Below are 20,625 nucleotides of genomic sequence, written 5' to 3'. Positions count from 1 at the left end.
TCTTCACAACATATCTAATCTTAAAATTAAATATTTGTTTTCCAAAGCATAGATATGGAATAACTACATATGCCATCTCCATTAGCATAGTCCCCTCCGTGTTATTTAACCTACAGACTGCTAAACTGTAGCTTTACACCTAGTGATAATGTTTGTATTGCTACTGTGAAGGATTAAAATCCTGAAATGTTAAATAATCCCCTTAGATGTTTCTGTTTTACACACAAATTCCTCACAAGTCCTTAAAGATTCTGATCATACTGGTTTCAAGGTTTTCTCTATAAACACAACAGCTGGAATTTTTTTTGAAAAAAAAAAAAAACACAACAAACCCACATGATTTTTACTCACTGAAGATCTGGTATGTTCAGTAGAAGGTTACTACTCATTTTCCCTCTTCCAGATGTCCAGATTAGAAAATGTGACGCTTTTCTTCGGCCCCTTGGATCTTCCTCTGTGAGCTCATAGGTACAATTCTCCTTCCTTGAGTCCTCAGCAGGTTCAGAGACAGAAGCAGCAAACAATACAAAGGTACATGGTGCGGAGCATTTGCTGGGCTGCTGTTCTCTCTCGATAATGTTTATTTCTTGACACCCCAGTCACATCATGGGTACAGCAAACACCACAAAAACTCAGTCAAGGTGCAGTAGCTGAAAACTGGTAGAAGCAGCTCCAAAATCAGCAGGTACAGCTTTTTCATGTTCAAGGAAGACAAAAGGACCCCTTCCTGCTATACCCTGAGGTGTTCACACCATCATTCATTAACCAGAAGATTTATGTATCTTGCAGTTCATTTGAGGTTCTTTAATATCACTGTCACTGCAAGGCTCAGCACCATAAATTTTTGCATTGCTCTATCCCATTAATATATTCTGTTTTTTACCTTGTCCTTAAGATGTGTTTACTCTCTCCCATGACAAATCTCCCAGCACATGCATATTACCTTGCAACCACTTTATTTCCATTCTAAGATGCTCTCCCATACAATCTCCTCTCTTTTAAACACCACTACAAAATCATGAGCTCAAACTGCACTATTTGTGTAGCAAATAATTTTAAGACTCAATTCCTTGACTCCAGCTTTTGCCATTACTTAATATAATCAAACAGGGAGGAAAATATCTTAGTGACTCAGTCTGGGGTATAAAGCTGCTAGGACCAGGCAATTCTCTCCTCTTTGATGGGTGATGGGAGAGCAAAGTTCCCATGTAGCCTGCAACTAAATGATCTTGCCACTTGAGTGACCCAATGGTGCACATGAGGGCCTGAACAGCGTCACGATCTGTGGAGAATCAGAAATTTATGTGTCCTATAAGATCAGCAGTAGACAATGGCTCGTGAAAGAAAAAAAGGCAGTGTGTTCGTTTTGTCTGGGACAGGGTTCATTTTCTTCACAGTAGCTGGTATGGGGCTATGTTCTGGATTTGTGCTGAAAACAGTGTTCATAATACAGGCATCAAGAGAGCAGAAAACATATATATAAATAAGCTTATTTAAGGTTGCCTTCTTTTCTAAACAATACTTCTATGCTGGCACAAAGGATACGAGGAATTAAAGAGTTTCCAAAGAAAAAACTTGTTAATACTACTTACATGAAAGAGGATGTCAACAGAATATCAAGAAATGCACATGTATATGGCATTACCACAGTTTCTGGTGTTTATGGATACTGACGGTTAAAAAATAACTCAGGGCACCTTGCACCTTGAGTTTGTAACCACACCTCATCATGTTCATAGTTTAAAATCAGTATCTCTACAGGAAGCAAAACTGGCCAAGGAATATGTTTAAAGAAGTTATCTTGCTCTGAGGAAAAGCAACAGTTATGATAGATGCTTAGGCAGCTCCCTTAAGGAGCCAAGGTTGCTACACTGCCAGCAAAAGAAAGGAGTGATGCAGCATCCTTGGGAGAACAGGAAAACTATGGACTATGTGAGAGCCCAGATGAGTTGGCAATGACTTTCACAGTGACCAACATACAAGAAGCACCCCAAGCAATCTGCTTTAAATTACCAAAACAGCAGCAGCTCTGTGGGAACTCGGTGATCCTTACAGTTAATACTACTTCTTTATCAATACTTCCTTAAAAACGTGGCTCAATCTTTTATTAACTCTACAGATTTAACAATGCATCACATTCACAGAAAACTTTGCTCTGAGGAAGGAATAGCTTTACTACTGGTGTAATCTTGTTGTGGAGACACTCTTGCTACCATCAGATAAATTACTCTTGAACATATGAACCAAGATCCCTTTAGAAAGAGGAAGATATTACCATACCCTTGTTTCAGCTGTGGCATTACTCAAAAAGCTTTTTTTTTATGCTAGATACCACACCATTCCCAATGAAATATTATGCTAATATCTGAAGAGACATATTTCTGTAAAATGGTTCTAGAATGTTGCTTAAATTCCTTATGGGCTATATTCAGGAAATGTGTGACAATACATTCATTTTTTTTCTTTGAACTGCTATCTGTCTTCAGCAGAACTTCCAAAATATCCTAGAAGCCCTTCAGGTCACAAAGATTTTTTTTTAAAAAAATCATCATAATTAAAAATGAGTAAATCACCATTTTAATTAGCCTATTTATAGTTTTATCAAAACTAAACATTGACCAAATTTTCATTCACTCAGTTCGCACTGAAACTGATATTAAGCCAGCGGGACCTAACCTGTGAACCAAGCCTCGAACAACAATCCTCAGATATCCTTCTTCCAACTTTGATGCAAAAAAACATAAAGGAGATTTAAAGCATGCATTTATTGGAATGAAGATTTTTACATAGCATCAGTACTGCACTTGCTCTTTCTCTGAAAGGATGGTGGCTGGAAAAAAGAAAGACTCCTCTGTATTATTTGAACCTTTGACTAAGCTGCAGGTTTTGCACTAGCAGTGTAAAAACAACTGACTTTTGACAGAAAATGTGTCATCAGTATATTTGCCCAATGGCACTGGCTATTTCAAATATGCTTCACTCTACAAGGATATTTTCTATATTTATCTGCTATTTCTATACTATCAGATCTGCTACTTTTAGTTTCATGGATTGGATCCATAATATCAGTTCCTTTGTCTCCTCATGATTACTAAGAGGAGGATGAAGGGCATGCAACACTAGAGCTATGTGATGTTTTTGTGGGGGCAATATTCTGCTTTGGGCCTCAGTGGAAATGCAAAAATGAGATCCTGTCTTATTTCAGAGCAAACACATTCCAGTCCTTACTTGAAAAAAATAATTCTTTCATTGGGTTTTATGGGTTATTCGGAATAAAACAGTAATTGCACTCCTTTTGCATGAAAAAGAAAAGCCAAACACAACACATCCTCCACTCCAAGTCACTCTTTCAAGTCCATGTATAGAGAGAAGAAAAAAGATGCAGTATTTTAAGATGAAACTTCTGTGACAGCAAACTGTAGGCTGTTTGTTCAGCCCTTGTGATTGTTAAGATACCACTTGGTATAGAAACTACAGCCACTGGTTGTACCTATACATGTTAGTAACACAGAAATACATCACAGAAATACAACACAGAATACAAGGAGAGATGCTATAGTGAAACAAATTGAAACGAAAGGGAAAGGGAGTCAGAGAAATCTGGTTCACCACCCCTGGATCCAGTGTTGTCTCAGGTCCAGTAATCTTGGGTGGTGGGTGCACACACAGCAAAGTTTCTGTTGCCCTTTAAGTTCATCTTATCAGCTGATTAACATACCTTATTTTTTTTCTTAGTTCCCAGAATTTTGCTGACTTCATGCTTCTTGAGCAGTAATCCCGCTCTTGGGGCAGAAATGATCACCTCTTATCAGTTCTTGTCACCTCTTCAATGGTGAAGACTTGAAGTCATTAGCAAGACAAGCATGGTGTCTGGTTTACACAATACAGCTACAAAGTATCAGGTTTACTCAATGAAGCCAGTGATTAGCGGTACTTGTGCCTGATGAGAAACCTTTGGTTTCACTCAGCCCAGTTTCCCCCCTTTGAGGCTTATCTAAGGAGTTTATCAATACAACTGCAAGGGCGTGGGCGGTGCATCCTTCGATACACTCCCACTCGCTCAGGTGACATTCCTTAGACTAATCACAAAGGCCACAGCTGGTCCTTGAGGTTTTCTGTGTCAATGAATGTTTGAGGCATTCCTTCCTCCAGTTCCTTACAAATCTGATTGGCTGGGAACCAGGAGTGTTTCAATTTGCTGGTGACCTGCAGCTATTACAGACCAGAAGCCCAGACACAAGGTCTGGGGAGTTTGGTTGTTATCCAGTCAAGCTTGTGGCTTTAGGGAATCATAGAGCTAGGTACAACTGCTCACCCGAGAAGAGGCAGGTCCGTATCCAGCACCTACAGAGGCTTAAGCACATCCACATGATTTGCTATCGAGGCAATGGGGAGAAAGATTTAGAGATGCTTTCCAAACCCCTAAGGGATATGGGTAGCCATGAAATAAGGTGAAGTAAGCAGTGAGGATAAAAAAAAAGACTCATGTTGTACAAATTGTGAAAGAAAGCTTAAAAAAAGAAAAAAATATAGACAATCATACTAGATAACTTTTACCTCTAAAGTGTATTGTTTAAACAAGAAACAGGAGAAAGGACAAGGAAATATTTAATATTTCATCTGACCTTGTTATTTACTGAATTGAAATTTGAAAAGACTATTGAGAGGAAAAATTATTCCATTCGCTTGTAATTCCTGATTTGTTTCACCACTTGTTTTGCAAGTCAGGAACCAGAAGCAGCAGCCCCCAGAGGCTGTCAATATAATCACAAATGAGATTATTTCTGAGACACTCTGGTGACCTGTGCTTATATATCCCCTCTTCCTAGAAAGATGACAAGGTAGGCAGATCCTGTCACCTGTGATGCCATGAGTCCCTGGTGCCCTTGCTCATGCGTGGTGCTCCTGATACTGCACGAGGCTTCTTGATTTTCAGCGCTGCTGTCGCTCCTTTCTGTGGCCAAGGGCTTACTGCTGCAGCTTAGTCTGTACAGAAACAACCTGGTGTCAGAAACATTCTGGTGTGACGCTAGACTAAATGAGACATGTCACCAACCTCCTCTCTGTCATCATCCCTACCTCTTGCACAAAGAGGGCTTAGCCTTGTCTTCAGATTTGCTATTTGTTCCAGGTAAGAATTCAGACATTTCTCGTACCTTCAGCTCTCACGGTTCGTATTGGAGTTTTCAGGTGTCTAACAGCTTTCAGAAAGCTGCTTTTCACACACCCAGGGAGCAGCCACACTTTGTAGTATCACACCTGCAGGCACGGCTCTTGCTCTGGAGTTGTGTGACCTGGCCCTGAACTGGTGACATTGATGGATCTTTTCTTTAGTTGCTGCTTGCTCGTCCCTTTCCTCCTTCCACAGTAAAAGCAGCAAGTGAAAAATTGGCTTCCTCAGAGTGAGGTGAAGTCAGCACATTGAATTTCCTGGTGGCTTGCTCAGTTGAAACCCCGCAATGTGTATGGCGCTTGGAGAAAACGTGCTTGTAGCCCGTCCTGCCAGCACCCCTCCTGAAATGCTGTGGCTGCTGGGGGGAACGCACAACCAAATCAATTCAAAGGGAAATGATAACATTTTAAAACATTGCATACTCAATTGTTTTTCTTGAAACTACTTTAATGAAACAAACAAAGAAAAAAATTCAAATTAATTGCTATTTTGCAGTAGCGCAGAGGGTTGAGATTTGGCATCTGCACGTGACAGAAAGCACAGCAGAGGGACCAGACACCTGAACTCTGCCTTGAGAAAGCTGGTTTGAAAATGCAGGGACAGTTCAGGTGCTGTTTCCACCTTTGGTCTGTGCGATCCCTGCCAAAAGGCATCAGTTAGCACCAAATGACGCTGACGTTGTAGGTATTTGGACAGGAGGAATTTGACAAAGGCCAACTACTCTAGTCACATAGAGGAAGAACCAGAACAACTTTTTGACCAATCCTAAACCAAATCTAAACTCCAAAAAGGTGTTAAATTAACATGAATACTGTTCTGAAAGTGGAAAACATTATGTAATTGTAAGTTATTTTTAGACAATTGGTTCTTAAGATGTAATTTTTCCTATCTGAAGACTAACACAGACACTTTTTTCAAATTTTCTAAACTAAATCCTACCCCAAGAGTGAAATTAAAATCTGGTTAAACGCACTGTCAGAGAGGAGAGAGAGCATGCCTGATCCATACACATTTCTTGAATTTACCTTGCATGTACCAACAGTCGATCTGGAGAATCAGTGGGGTCATGGGACAAAACTACCTCTTCTTTTTTCTCATGTGAAATGACATCCAGGAGACAGCAACAAACCTTCTCCTCAGCAACTCCCACCTTAGTTGCTTTTCTGTTACATGAGTGTTCCCCTTGGCCCAACTCAGTTTCAGCTTGTACAGTGGTAATCTCTTGGTAGGGTTTGGTCTTTTATGTGCGCTTAATCCAGGACTGTGTGGCCACAGGTGCTTGTTCAGGTTGTTGTCAATGAGTTCAAGCTCTGGAAAAATAAACTTCATGTGTTTTTTCCTGTCATTCTTTCCTGGCAGCAGCAAGGGGACAACTTGGAGTTTACAGGCCCAAAGCTCTGTTACTGGTTGATCTGACAGACATGCAGCAGCACGAAAGCTCAGACTTGTTTGAAGCACAAATAACGCTGCAAATAAGCCTTGCAGATATTGAAATTATTATTTCACCTTGTTCTTAAAGTTGTTGTAGTCTGACCTGAGCAGTCATGGTCATCCATGTAGAGTGTGATAGGACTGTTGTCCTTGAGGTCTGTACCTGCCTTTCTGTTGTTAACTGTCTTTCAGCTGGGTCTCTGCTCCTTGATGAGGAATGGTTGATTGAAGACTATTGTTTGTCCTATCTGAGAGCTGGCAGAACCTCCTTGAGGATGGTGGTTGTTGTGATGTGCAGGAGCTACATCTTCTGGCTCTACCAGAAGGTCTCGTGGCATTGCAGCAACTGCTGGAGAAGGCAGAGTTTCCTCACCCTGATGGCTTGTGCATGTGGTTTGCAACAGGATCCCTTTTCTTCCCTTGAAGGAGTTGCTGTTGGTAGCAAGATGAATAACTAAGCTTTGCTTAGAGACTTGGAGGAACATCAAGTCTGCTTCTCGGTTAGCATTTTAAGGATTTGAAAATACAGAAAAACAGCAGATGCAAACAGATAAGCACACTCTATTGCCTAAGCTTTTAGAGTTATTTCTGTTGATTTAATAAGTTGCTGTTTGGTCAGCTATTGCTATAACTGATGAGCTCATTCCAAATTTCAGGTATACATTTTTACTGTTCAGAAAAGAATATGCAGTTTAGTTGACAACATTGCTGGAGATCTATTTCGTTAATTACCATAGCTCTTCAATGTCTATTAGGGATGTTTGCCCCTGCCAGAATGAACAAATTAATTGATACAAAATGCATATGGTTGGATCTAGTATTAGTACAAAAATATTGACTGTTCAAAGAGGATTAGGTTGCTACTTCCTTTTCAAACAAACATATATCCCATCTTCTGATTAGAAAGGAAAGAGAAGAAACATACTGAAATGTTTGCAACATGAGTCTTGGAAGAACCAGTCATCTGTTGCCCAAAGTCAGAAGGACCTCTACCATGTCTCCTTCCTACACAGCAGACCCACTTTCAACAAAAGCTATATAAAGCCAGGAAGCCCTTCAGACAACAGCAACCCTGACTGAGACACTGGAGATTCCATTTTTGGAGAATTTCACTGCCTGTCTTGATGTTTTACAGTTCCCTGTCCAGAATCTGATCTTCACTTTGAAGTTGTGGCCTGGAAACCATAGAAATCTTTTAGCTCAGTGCTTCCTTGTGTGTTTTTGGGATACCCAAATAGTTATCACTGCAAATGAAAAAGCCCCATATGGACCCCAGTCTCAATGCATCTGTACTTGCACAGATTCTCCACAACTGGAGTGTTTTACTGAGTGAAATATTTGATGTTTGTGCTTTAGAATCTCATTTCCATTCAGTTTTGTGCTTGTGTAATATTTACACAAAATTCAAAGAGTTCTTAAGGAAAGGACTGTTTGTACTTCAATACAGAATATGCTCCTTTAAACATATAATTAAAACCAAGATATTTCCTACAAGGGCATTGAAGTCCATGTGCCCAAACTCAAGGCTAGATCCCTGTCACATTTTAAGTTTGTGTTAAAACCACTTTTGAATTCAAAAATCTGTTTTCTGTTATGTTCTATGTATGTTTATCTTACATGAAAACTGGAGCTTCTGGAGTGTCATTTGCTTAAAACTGGAAAGGGAAAAAAATAATTTGAGAATAAATTATACCCAAATAATTCCAGTCTGAAGATTGAAGGAAAAGGGCCTCTGGTATTGTAACTTTTGATTCACCAGCTACAACAAACAACTCCTTCGTGTCCTTTGGAAAAAATGTAGTTGGAAAATTTCACATGTTCCTGACATTTGGTTCATAATAAAGTAAACCTCTACCTCACATACTCTGGAAAATATATGAAGTCTTCATCAAAAAAAAACCCAAACAAACAACAAAAGGAATGATGAGGAGACCTGGAGGTGAGCTCCACTAAAAACCTGAGATCTGCATTTAGTTCCACCAGGGATAAAACTGGCAAAACAGAGTGGAGAAGAGGCTCAGTTTTTTTGGTATGCTAATACTATCTTAAGAGAGACATGACCAGTAGAAGATTAAGCATACAGTATAATTTTCAAGTGGGGGATTAGATTTCCTTCTAACTCATATCTATTTATGGCTAAACACAGTGGAACATATTGTCTATTTCCAAGGAAAAATGTGAAACAATACAAAGATGTAAATGTAGTGAGCATTCGATGTACAAATGCTTGTTTATAAACCAAGACTGTACGTTGGGAATTTTCTCCTGACAGTTCAATGCTTTGCATCAAGTCACATCATCTGAAAATTAACAGCAAAGTAATTCAGCTCATTATGGTCGTGTTTCAGTGAAGACAGTCTGCTACATCTCTATAAATTAAAATGGAATAACTTATCAATTTTATATTGACTGTATTACAACTATATTGTAAAATATGTGATTCAATGTAGAGAAATGTTAAGGGAGATGCAAAAGATGTCTGTCTTAAAAAGACAAAAAGTTGGTTTTACTTTCCTATTATGATATTTAACAAATAATGAAACTACCATAAGTACAGAACTTTAAGGAAAGTAGAGTCCACAGTGTGGTCCTGAAGATGATAACATAGGACTTAATCAGTACTATTTAGTATTTCCTTTAATTGCACAAAATGCCCAGTCAGGGACTTCATGAAACAGTGACAAATCTTATAAGATGACAATGTGTGGGTAAGAAACGGAATTTGGGTCTCTGTGGTTCCTCTGAGCCAGATTATATTTTTAACACATTTTGATCTTTCTGGAGAAGAGTTCAAGACCCACAGATATTTTGAGGTCCTGAGGACATCTGCAAAATGATTGTAATATGTATGGTTTATATATATATTTATAGTTATGTATATATAAATAAAATTGTTAGGTTTTTTTATACCTAGTTCACATCCAAAAATGAGTGAATTTTGAGAGCTTACTAACTTTTTATTTGATTGAAAACTGCTTTAGTGCTGCTGAAATGGTTGGGGGGTTGTGTGGTTTCTTCTCCTGAAATATCACGTGATCTTTACATATTTTTTCAGTTTAGTTTCAGAAGTCCATTGATAAACTAGCACAAGATTTATCCATTGATACTAGTGGAGATTCTCATGTAGAAAGATACTACTGACTCATAATTGTGACCTCACAGTAACAGCCTTGATTTGGCCATTTTGTAACTTCTACTTATTTTATGATTTGAAAATCAATATAAAACTGTAAACCTAAGAATGACTCATTTTATAGGTGTATGCTCCAAAAGATGCTTACCCGATATTTTTAAATGCTTGCTATTTTATGCTTCTATTTCCTGGAGATATTTACAGAAATAATTAGAACTGGGATGATGCAAAGCTACTACTTTTATTAATAATGCAAGAAATTGTGACATTCAACAACTTGTACACAGTTACTTAGAGCATCCAAATGCTCCAAAAGTACTCTGTAGGTTTGACATGAACATTATTTTATTGAAAACTTTAATATTCTGGATTTTCACCCAATCAAGTTCTCTCAAATTATTACTATAAACTCAGATAAAAATTTAACAAATGTGTAAGCTTTGCATGAACTAAAGTTTGTTTTTTTCTTCTCTATTTTGTGTATGTCTATGTATTTTTCTGTGCAATACATGTTTTGCATTACAGTACGTTCTTTATTCTAGTCACTGAAGTATAACCTTCATGATCAACACAGCATCGATCTTTTAGTCGCTCTGATTGCTTAGTTACCCTCATTGGAAATGCTGATCACACACAAATCCACATCATCTACTGAGGTTTTCCAACCCTGCAGATGGGAAATTCTATTGAATAATACTAAATACTATTACAAAAGAGACAAAACCAACTGAAACCTGACCTTTAGGATTGCAAGCTTTAAAAACACAGCTAGCAATTTTGAGCATTTTTTGCCTACATAACTTTTGTGAAATTTTACTTTTTCATCAGTAACATGCACAATCTGGCACATTATGATAAAATGGTAAGTGAGTCCACCAGGAAATCATTTCAGTGATTTTTCTGAATATTGCAAACTGCTTTACTGGCTGTAAAGAAACTTATTTCATTCAAAGGACTCTTCTTACATCCCATCTCTACAAATTGCTATGCAGTAGTCAGACGTCACTTTGCTGGGGCTTTGTGTGTCCATAGGGATGTGCCTACACAAAATCATGTAAGGAACCATCAAAAGACCATTGCTAGAAAAAACATAATCCAAAGAATGTCCTTCTGCTTGTAACCCTACCGTTAAGTGGTTATTGTTTCTCAAATAAACACAAAAGAAGGAAATGCATCACATCTTTGTTCCTCTTTTTAGGGATTACTCCGCAATCTTCGGTTCAAATTTGCTTGTACAAAATATTTAACATAAAACATGATTATCCATAATACCTTCTAGCCTAATTTCCTTCAGTGTTTACTGATGATGCAAGCTGACATCCACAGTATCTGAGGACTAAGTTTAGCCTCCAAACATGCATGTTGCACGCAGCTTTATCAGTATTCCCTGCAGACATGCATTTGCCTTGACTTAGAGGGATGTAACCTGTTCAATCTGCCTAAGATGTCCATGCAGTTTCTACGATACTGGCACAAAGCAGATCATCTGTGGCAGCACCTCCAGGCCTCGGCACGGGTCTGTAGGCTCAGCGCTGCTGATGCCTGCCAGCCACGCTCCCCCCTCCCTCAGCCCTGCAGGTGCTTGCACTAGCCCTCACCCTTCTCTTTGGCACCTGGAGAACGTACTGTTGCTCCACAGATATATCCCACAGGGTATCTCATGGCTGGGAAGCTAATGCAGAAATGCTGGCCCAAATACAAATTTCACCCAAGGTGGGAGGGAATCATTTGCACATTGATTTAATATTAGGCTGAAGAACAGGGATTATTTACCTCTGATTACTGCACTTGAACACAATGCAGACATTATTTCAAACCCCTAAAGATAGGTTGAGTTATTAATCAGATCCAAAACATTCTTCCCTTTTCAATTTCTTCTCACTGTTTTAACAGAAGCCCCCATTCTCTTTCGCACTGTCTTTATGAGTGGACATTTCCCAGCATTTCTGCAGAGCCGCCATGGCCATGGTGTCACCAATCCCCACTTGAGCTTCTCCCTCCCCACTCCCCATTTCTGTACCTCTGCTCTTTGGCAGAACTCAGGACCACAGTATTTATCTGGCTCTTAGAGACCAGTGTGTCCCCTTTAGAACAGAGGTGACTAATTCCCAGCTTTTATGTTATGCTTCCCATACACTGATTTGTGTTTTTTTAAAAAAAGTGTTAACAGCATTCTATAGATGAGGAGAGGGACACATGCAGAAGCTACAGGATTTTCCCAAGTGGCTGATGCAGGCTGAGACCTAGCTCTCCAAAATTCAAGTACCCCACCCCAGCTTGGGCCAAGCTGCTGTCTTACTGTTTTCGTTCTTGCAAAACATCTTTATTCCTATTTGCAGGCTTAGAGCAAAGTGATGAGCTATAGACTACAAGAAAGCCAGTGGCTGGGATAGTAAATAAATCTTCCATTCTTTACTGCTGCCTCTGAAATGAGAAACTAAAGATGACACGTCTCTCATTACTTTGTGTTGGTTTTCATATAATTTATGAATCTACATTACGTGTGTTTTGAGTCATAAATGTGATCTGCATGACATAAGGCATGAAAAGGACAGTTCCCAATAACGCTGTTCGTCGTCTATGTGCAGTTACAGTAAATAACGTTTAATGTGAAATATGTAGTGTCATAATAAACACGACAGTGGGCTAAGGTTACTTATACTGAGGATGCTGAGGCTACTGGCAATGAGGTGCACTGATAAGAAGCTACATCAAGGACAGGGGACCAGGGTTCACAGGTTTTTTGCACACTCTAAATTTGCTATTGCTAAAAAGACACTTAAGGTAAAACACTACAATTGTTTTGATAATTCTGTTACAATAAATTCTAAGAGCTCTGTCTAGATAAAATAATAGTGGGTCTTTACTTCATCAAAGCTACTCAGAAGCAGCTCGAGGTAATCCAACCCAATTAATGCAATGAAAATGTGGACATATCTCACACACTGCTAAATATGAACAGTGTCTCCATCCAGGGCAATTTTTCACTAGATTCAGAGACCGGCCTCAGCATTCTCTCTAGCTAAAACCCAAACAGGAGCACTAAGCAAGAGCCAAATCTTTTTCTTTTAGGGTGTACTTGTGTATCGAGGTATGTGGGATACCAATCACCGCAGCATGAAATTCTCTCTCTCCACAAGGCATCCAGCATAGCAAAGAGCCTCATCAGGTGCCTGAACTGTAGCAACCACAGGAATCAATTTTCACTCTTACACCAGAACTAAAATGCTACTTTTTAATTTCAGAAAAACACTGTAGGTAAATTCTGCTTTAAATTACACTCACATGAACCTATGGAAACTCAAGGGCTGATCCTGCAGTTTCTGATATTTCCCGGCCCATTGGGAATCTCCTCTTTACAGAGCTGTGCCAGTACCTAGCAATGGTACTATTTATTTCCCATACCACACCAGATGTGTTTAAAAGGTCAGCTGAAAGTGAAAATACCTGTATGGGACTTCTCCAGTGCCGTTTACAATATTTATCAGTACTTGATAAAGGTATTGCCCAGATCTTCCCTGGTGCTAACCTTTCAGCAAGTGCACAACAACTCTAGAGTTTGTGCATTTGGGGATTTCACTGCAAACACTGAGCTTGGTCTATAATATATTATAAATATTTCTCAACACAGACAGCAGCACTGTATATTTCCACCATGCCTCCATGGCACGGAGATAAGCATTCTACAGAGAGGTAAGCTACAAACGCAATATTAAAGGATTTATCTAAATCCAAACAGTAAATCAGTATCAAGGGTTGGGAGGAAGGCAGGAGGTCCCAGTTGCCAGCTCCTTGCTTACTTAACCAGCTCAGCAGCAAGCTCTCGTCTTTCCTTTTTTTTTGTAATTACGGAAAAACCATTGCAGCAATTTTTGACATTGTCTACACTTGCTATTCTGGTAACACTATCCACCAAGAAAGGAATATGATCTACAAGTAACACCTCTCCTTAATACACCCAGCCCCACTCATCCATATTTCAGCCATAATACCTGACAAAATTAGATATAACTTCTGACCACGGTTTTCAAAACTGACTGTAATAACTTGTAATGGTATATCCCATTTCACAAGATCTTTAGAAGATGGATAAACAGAAACGTGTACCAAGTTATCCAGCAAAAAACCTAGTCATCCCCTCCCCCCCAAAACATAGTTATATTTAAAGATCTTGGCTTCTGATCTTAGTTTTATGTTGTTGGCTTATTACTTTAGCTTTCTTTGCAAGGCATGTGTCAATAACCTACAGGTATCAAATCCGATCTATGCACATCACTTCAATATATTTTTTATTTTCTCTGCAATCCTCCAAAATGAGGCCACAAGCCAGGTTCATTACTGAAGATATACATCTCTTCTGAGTTTAAAAAAACCCATAAAATTAACAGAAATTAATGCATTTTTTTCAGAACTTCTCTGTCTAGTAGCAGTTTCTCTTTTCCTGCCCTTCCTGAGCCTGTATTTATTCCACTTTAGTACTTTTCTCAAACTAAACATTTTTTCTTCAAAAAACAACTTGTTATTGATGTCAAAAGGAATTGATAGCCTCCTCTGAAAAGCTTGCTTGAGGATTTTGGATGTATCCTTTCTTCCAAACACAAAAAACTGCAATCTTCTCTTCCTGCTCTGCTACATACATATCCAGGCTACTGTGAGGGTTCTGGAGCAGACAGTAAACACTTTTTTTTTTTTTTAATAATTGCATACAAGAGGGAATTGTCTTTAAGAGCCCGAACTTGGCTCCCACTTTTCTACTCAAGCTTGTTTTTTTCAGTTCCAATTATAAAAATGTTTTCTAGTGTATTTATTCAAAAAAAGGAATAGAAACTTTGGTTCATATTTTTCAAAAATATCTGATTTGGGCCACTCTGCTTAAGAAGCAATGAAGACATCTAGTGATTTCAGAGCTAGATTTTTGACGATCTAGAAATTAAATTAAACTTGCCACCAGCATTGCATAGGCCACCACTTGGCTTTCAGCTTTCAGTTGCTCATCAGTCACTCAAGCAGAAGAGAACTCAAAAGGCTTCAAATATTACTATCTTCTCCTTGAAGAAGCTCGATGCTGCCTCCTGACAAAAATACAACACTTACTTGTTTAGCCTCAAAATCTGAATTACAGTTTAAATATTTTGTAATCAAGACACTGCGCTCAATTTAGGTGACCCTGACTGACCCAGAGAGCTCTTCTATGCTTTGGACCAGCTCCAGCTACTGTCTGCAACGACTCTACATTTTACGAGTATCTCACTCTTCCAGAATTCAACAAATCATCCAAACAGGGCTCTGTCTTCACTACTCACCTCATGTCTGTCTGCCTAGACTCTGCAGTATATTGTTTAATCAGTGACTGTCATCCTCTGTCCAGCTTTCTGTTCCCAGCGCCAGACTCTTCTCTACTGATTTATGCTTTTGTCACTTCCATTCACTAGATTTAAGGATTTTTGTGATGTTTACATTGTAATAAACTAAGGCTATAAAGATAGAAATTTCTAAATTAATGCTGTGGTTGATTTAGCAGGGGCCTGATCCTCTGAAGTCCTTGAGAACATGGGAAAACTTCCAGTGACTTCCTCGTATGTCAGGCCACAGGCATGGATGTTTTTTCCTCCATTCCTCATCTGATGGAAATTTCACTTTACAAATGCAGATTGCATCTTAAGCTCAGCAGTTTCATTTCAAGATAACCAGTGAATTTACACCTCTATCAAATGCATTCTGTGCCCAGGAGTGACGCACCACAGCAATCAGTGAGCACCTGAGTCCAAGTCCACCACAGTGAACAGTAACCAGCTGCAGGAGGTTTGGGATATTGTTTAAATGAACAATGTCAAGATATTCACACAAAACTAAACAGAAACATCTATACTCCATCAGAAGCAATATTCTTCAAGCACAATCACAAAAGCCAACAATTTCAAACACTGAGAATATTTTCTACATGAGAAATATGATGACAAAGGATTAACTTCATGGCGAGTGGTACATGTATTTATTCAAAAACTGGATGGATAGATACCTGCTATGAATCCATGGGCCCATGAATTGGCTTTCTAAGCTTTTTTGAGCTTAGGCTACTAAAAATGCACTGTTATTTAAAACAGTCACTGTAAAAATTAATACTGCTACTTTTCTATGAGGGATAATGGGGACTTATTCTATCTGTTATAGAATTATAGACTTACAGACTGGTTTAGGTTGGAAGGAACCTTAAAACTCATCCAGTCCCGCCCCCCTGCCACAGGCAGGGACACCTTCCACTAGCCCAGGTTGCCCAAAGCCCCATCCAACCTGGCCTTGAACCCTTCCGGGGTGGGGGGGGCAGCCACAGCTTCTCTGGGCAACCTGTGCCAGGGCCTCACCACCCTCACAGGGAAGAATTTCTTCCTTAGATCTAATCTAAATCTCCCCTCTGTCAGTTTAAAACCATTACCCCTCATCCTATCCCTACCCCCCTGATCAAGAGTCCCTCCCCCCTTTCCTGTAGCCCCTTTCAGTCCTGGGAGGCCGCTCTAAGGTCTCCCCAGAGCCTTCTCTTCTCCAGCTGAACCCCCCCAACTGTCTCAGCCTGTCCTCACAGGGGAGGTGCTCCAGCCCCCCGAGCAACCTTGTGGCCTCCTCTGGCCCCGCTCAAGCAGGTCCGTGTCCTTCTGATGTTGGTGCCCCCCAAGCTAGACCCAGCACTGCAGAGTAGACAGGTCCATACAGTAATGGATGTTGCTTTTAGGAAGGATACACCTGAAGTTAAAATTGCCTTTACTATTACTTACCTGTAAATAAATACATACACCCAATTCACGCTTGAGCACTGACTCCCTATCATCTGCAAATGCCAACGCTCATGTGTGAATCATCACAGAAAAGCGATATACTTTAAACCTTTAAATGTTATCATGCTCACACAATATCTGTTTCAAATGTTAGTTCTAAGCATTATAGAACTAGAAGGTTATATCCAACTTGAGAGGTACCAAACTTACTGGGTATCAGCTGCAGAGCCCTGGAGTTTGAGACTTCCTGAATATTTGAGTTTTATTTACTTATTACAAGGATTTGCAAAGCTAAGAATTGGAAACTAGTCCAAAATGCCAGCACTTTTTCATCTGGAAGGTTTCAGGACTGCAGCTTTTTTTAAAGCATCTATTTATCTCCAGCAGTGCATTTCCCTGTTTGGGCTCTCTCTGCCCAGCCCACCACGGCACCAGGAAACTTGGAAAACATTTTGCAGAGAATTGTAATTTTGAGTTTTTCTAGTTCCCTGATTTAGCTGTGAAAAGAAACAGGCAAATATAAAGAGATCCACCCACTCCAAGCACATTAATTATAGGTACTGAAAATCAGCCATTAATGAAGGTAAGAAAGGAATTCAATGCATTAACAGCTTAACAGTGTTCATTCTTTTAACGTTTACCCACACCTGCGAGTGTGTACAGCACACCCTTTGTCTTCACAGTGGCTAATTTGAGCATACCAAGACCCTGACTTTGCCAGCAAGTGTTCATTTTTATAGCTATATTATGCTGCCATACCTGCCCTATGCACATGCAGATTTTCAGCCTGCACACACATTTTATGTTTCATGCACAAATGAACAGATGAAAATCTGTTCGTATGCACTCCTTCAAGGACCGTTATATTATTCAGGACTATAGGTGCTGCATAAAACTTAAAAAAAAAAAAAATAGCTCACTGAGACCATTCTGATATTGCAGTGACACTCTTCCTGTGGAAAAAAAAGGATCTGTAAAAGAGTCAAATTTCAAAAAAATCTTATTTCTGGTGTTAACCAGACCCAGCAGCCAAGGACCTGCCCACACACAGGTGAATGCTAGCCTGCTAACTAAACAAACATGTTTGGACTTTTTTCCCCTCTCTCTCAGTGACTGGTCATTCAATTTTACTACTACTCATTAATTTGGATACACATAGTACAACTTTCAGTTTTAGTGTTGCACATGACTGGAAAAACAAAGTAACTGCAATTTTCTCAAGGTTCTACTATTCCCACTCTTTCATTTTCCCAGAACTATTACTTTTAGTAGTGACAAGGTGAACAGCAACAAAGATTATGAACTCAGTTGCAATTTGCATTTGGAATAATGTAATAACAGACGTGAGTAAATTGTCTGATATTCACTCAGAAGGATTATGCATTCACAAGCTGCAGTTGATTACGCCCACACTTCTTGGCAATGGAAGCCCAGTTTTGGAATTTCAAGCCCTTTGCCAGCAATATTTCTGTTATTCCTTCCTTCAATACTTCATTCCTTTATTATCCATCCTTTCTTTCTTCCTTAAGGTAGTCAGTTACTGAAGTTATAGAATATGTAATATCTTTCATTAGAAAAATTAATACAGATAAAGTTTTTGAGTACAGACACCAAAACCTTCACAAGCCCAAGTGGTTTTTTCCTCCATAATACTACCAAGATTAAAGATATTATTCTTCCCTACAAACAAAATTTTTATGAACCAAAGCACATAAAGTTAGCTTGTTTTTTGGAATAAAAGAGGAAAAAAACCTGCTCTACTTCTATTAGTAGAAAGTCTTGTTAAAAAAATGTTTTTTTCTTCTAAATTAGTATTATTTTTAGAAAGCTTCTCTGCTTCCAGAAGGAGTTTTCTTAAGCTGAAAAATGCGTTTTCTTAAGATGAAAACAATGTTGACAAGATTTTGGTTTGCAGCAACATTCAGGGAGTCGAGATTTTTTTTCAGCTACCAAATAATCATAAAAAAAATCAGTTTGAAGATTTTGTTTTCCAACTAAAAGCAGACATTTTTCCGTGGAAACTTTTTGCAGATGAAAAATCTTCAGCAACTAAATCACTGTCTTAACTGTTCAGAACTTAATCCTTTTCCATCAGGGCCTAACAGCGTCACCTGAATATCCAGAGTTATTGGTGATTTATTACCATAGCTCCATATTTTGATAAGTTAATAATTACTTTGTTAATAATAATTTAATTTCTTGTTTAATTTTTACATGATTCTTAAAGTACCTTCACTACAGAAATAAATACTAGTGACATACTTTTTCCAGTTTTTACACATATGCAATGTTCCATTAAGTGGAGTATCTGGACATCTAATAACACACATTATACTCATAATATTTTTATGAGATGATAGGAAATTTTTGCTGTCTTCCCCATGGAGATAGGAAATTGGGAACAGAAACTTAGTTCCACTTAATTTCTAATTAATTTTAAATATCTAAACATTTAGATACAACAATCACCCAAAGCTCCAGGTAAGATTAATGGGTGGGGTAGACCTCTCCCCAGGAATGTTTTGCTCTGCTTAAGACATGAACCTCTTAAGATCACTTTCCTTTCCCATATGCTACTTGGGGAACAAATGGCATCTCATTAAAGCAGGATGAGTCTGTACCAGAATGATTCACAGAGGGAAGAGGAAAAAAAATAATGACTTTGTCAGAGGAAAGATTGGTAGGTGTCTCTTATATTCCAGATGAGACCGTGGTGGTCATTAGCTGCTCATTCGTTAGTAAAATGTATTATATAGAGCTTTATCATTATTATTAGTGTGAAAATATCTCTATTTTATTTTTATACTACTTTCTTTTATACGAGTTTACTGCATCTTTAGCAATAAAGCAGTGAGATTTCAGGTCCCTGTTCAGGGAAGCACTTCTCACCTGCTTACCCATGAACCATAGGCCGCTGCTGGCTGAGTTGAGCTTTGCTGATTCAGGACGGTGTTTCAAACCAAAGGCTGCTGCTCTCCAGGATTAGTCACCTCCTGTAAACATGACCTCCATGGACAGGCAGTGCAAAATTTGGGGAGAGGCCGAGCAGCAAGAGGGTGCCTCATGACTTGGGAGAGACACCACAAAAGAATAAGCAGACATTCCCATCTAAATGCCAGCAACAGTCATGACAAGAGTATCTCTGTGCTCTGTCCTGGCCATAAAAGTGCCACGGCTTCCCTGACGGCTGCTGCCTCTGTTTGTTGCCTTCCTTTATAACCACCACACCTGCAGCTTTGCAAGCTCAGCCGCTGGGTCCAAAGAGCCACATCTAACATTATGCCATCTTTTTCGTTTTGGGTTTTTTTTTTTTCTTTTTCTTTTTTTCCTGGTCCTTTTTTGTTAACATAAGTACCCAGCTCCAAAGCTGCTCAGTCATTAAGTGCTTTACAACAGATAATTATTCATTGGAACCAGCCTTTGAGACTGTGTTTTCACATGAATTGTAGGAGCCTAATTCCTGTAAATTCATAGTCTATTCGAGTAGAGTGCCACTGTCCTTTTCACTTAACGATTACTAAGGATCGGTTTAAGCCAGATTTGGTAAAGGGAGATTTTCTTAGGGAATTTGCATTTGCCTGCTTTGGGATTTTTTTCAACACACAAGGACAGGAACAGATTTTAGGTGAGTGCAGAAGCTTGTGCAGAAGTCGGACAGGAGCATGGGGAACCCCTGACCTTGTGAGTTAACAGCCCATCCATAGGCCAAGCGATACAGGCACTGCCAAAGATCATCACATAGCAACGGCTTCAGTTCTTTGCATTCCCATGGGACGAAAATCACCATCTGGGTAAAAAGGGAGAAGATGGGCACATACAGGGTCAAGCTCCCCACCAGCACCGAGCAGCCCAAGCACTGCACTGAGCTGGTGCCAGCTCACACTAGCTGAGAAGCTGCGTTTATTCCTCTTCAATTTTAAACTCATTTAACAAAATACTAATGGCTGCATGGAAAGCTCTGCAGAGAAACTGTTACACTAGCAGGTACCAAACATCTTTGAATCATCTCCCCAGCGCAGGGATACAAGCACTGCTGGTGCTGAGAGCAATGGAGCGGCAGTGATTTACGCCAGCGGAGCCTTGGGCACCTACGTGCTTTAGGTCATGGAATTCATTTG

Source organism: Strix aluco, chromosome 9, assembly GCF_031877795.1.
Source record: "Strix aluco isolate bStrAlu1 chromosome 9, bStrAlu1.hap1, whole genome shotgun sequence".
Taxonomy (NCBI): Eukaryota; Metazoa; Chordata; class Aves; order Strigiformes; family Strigidae; genus Strix; species Strix aluco.
Note: the sequence above shows the minus strand (reverse complement) of the source record.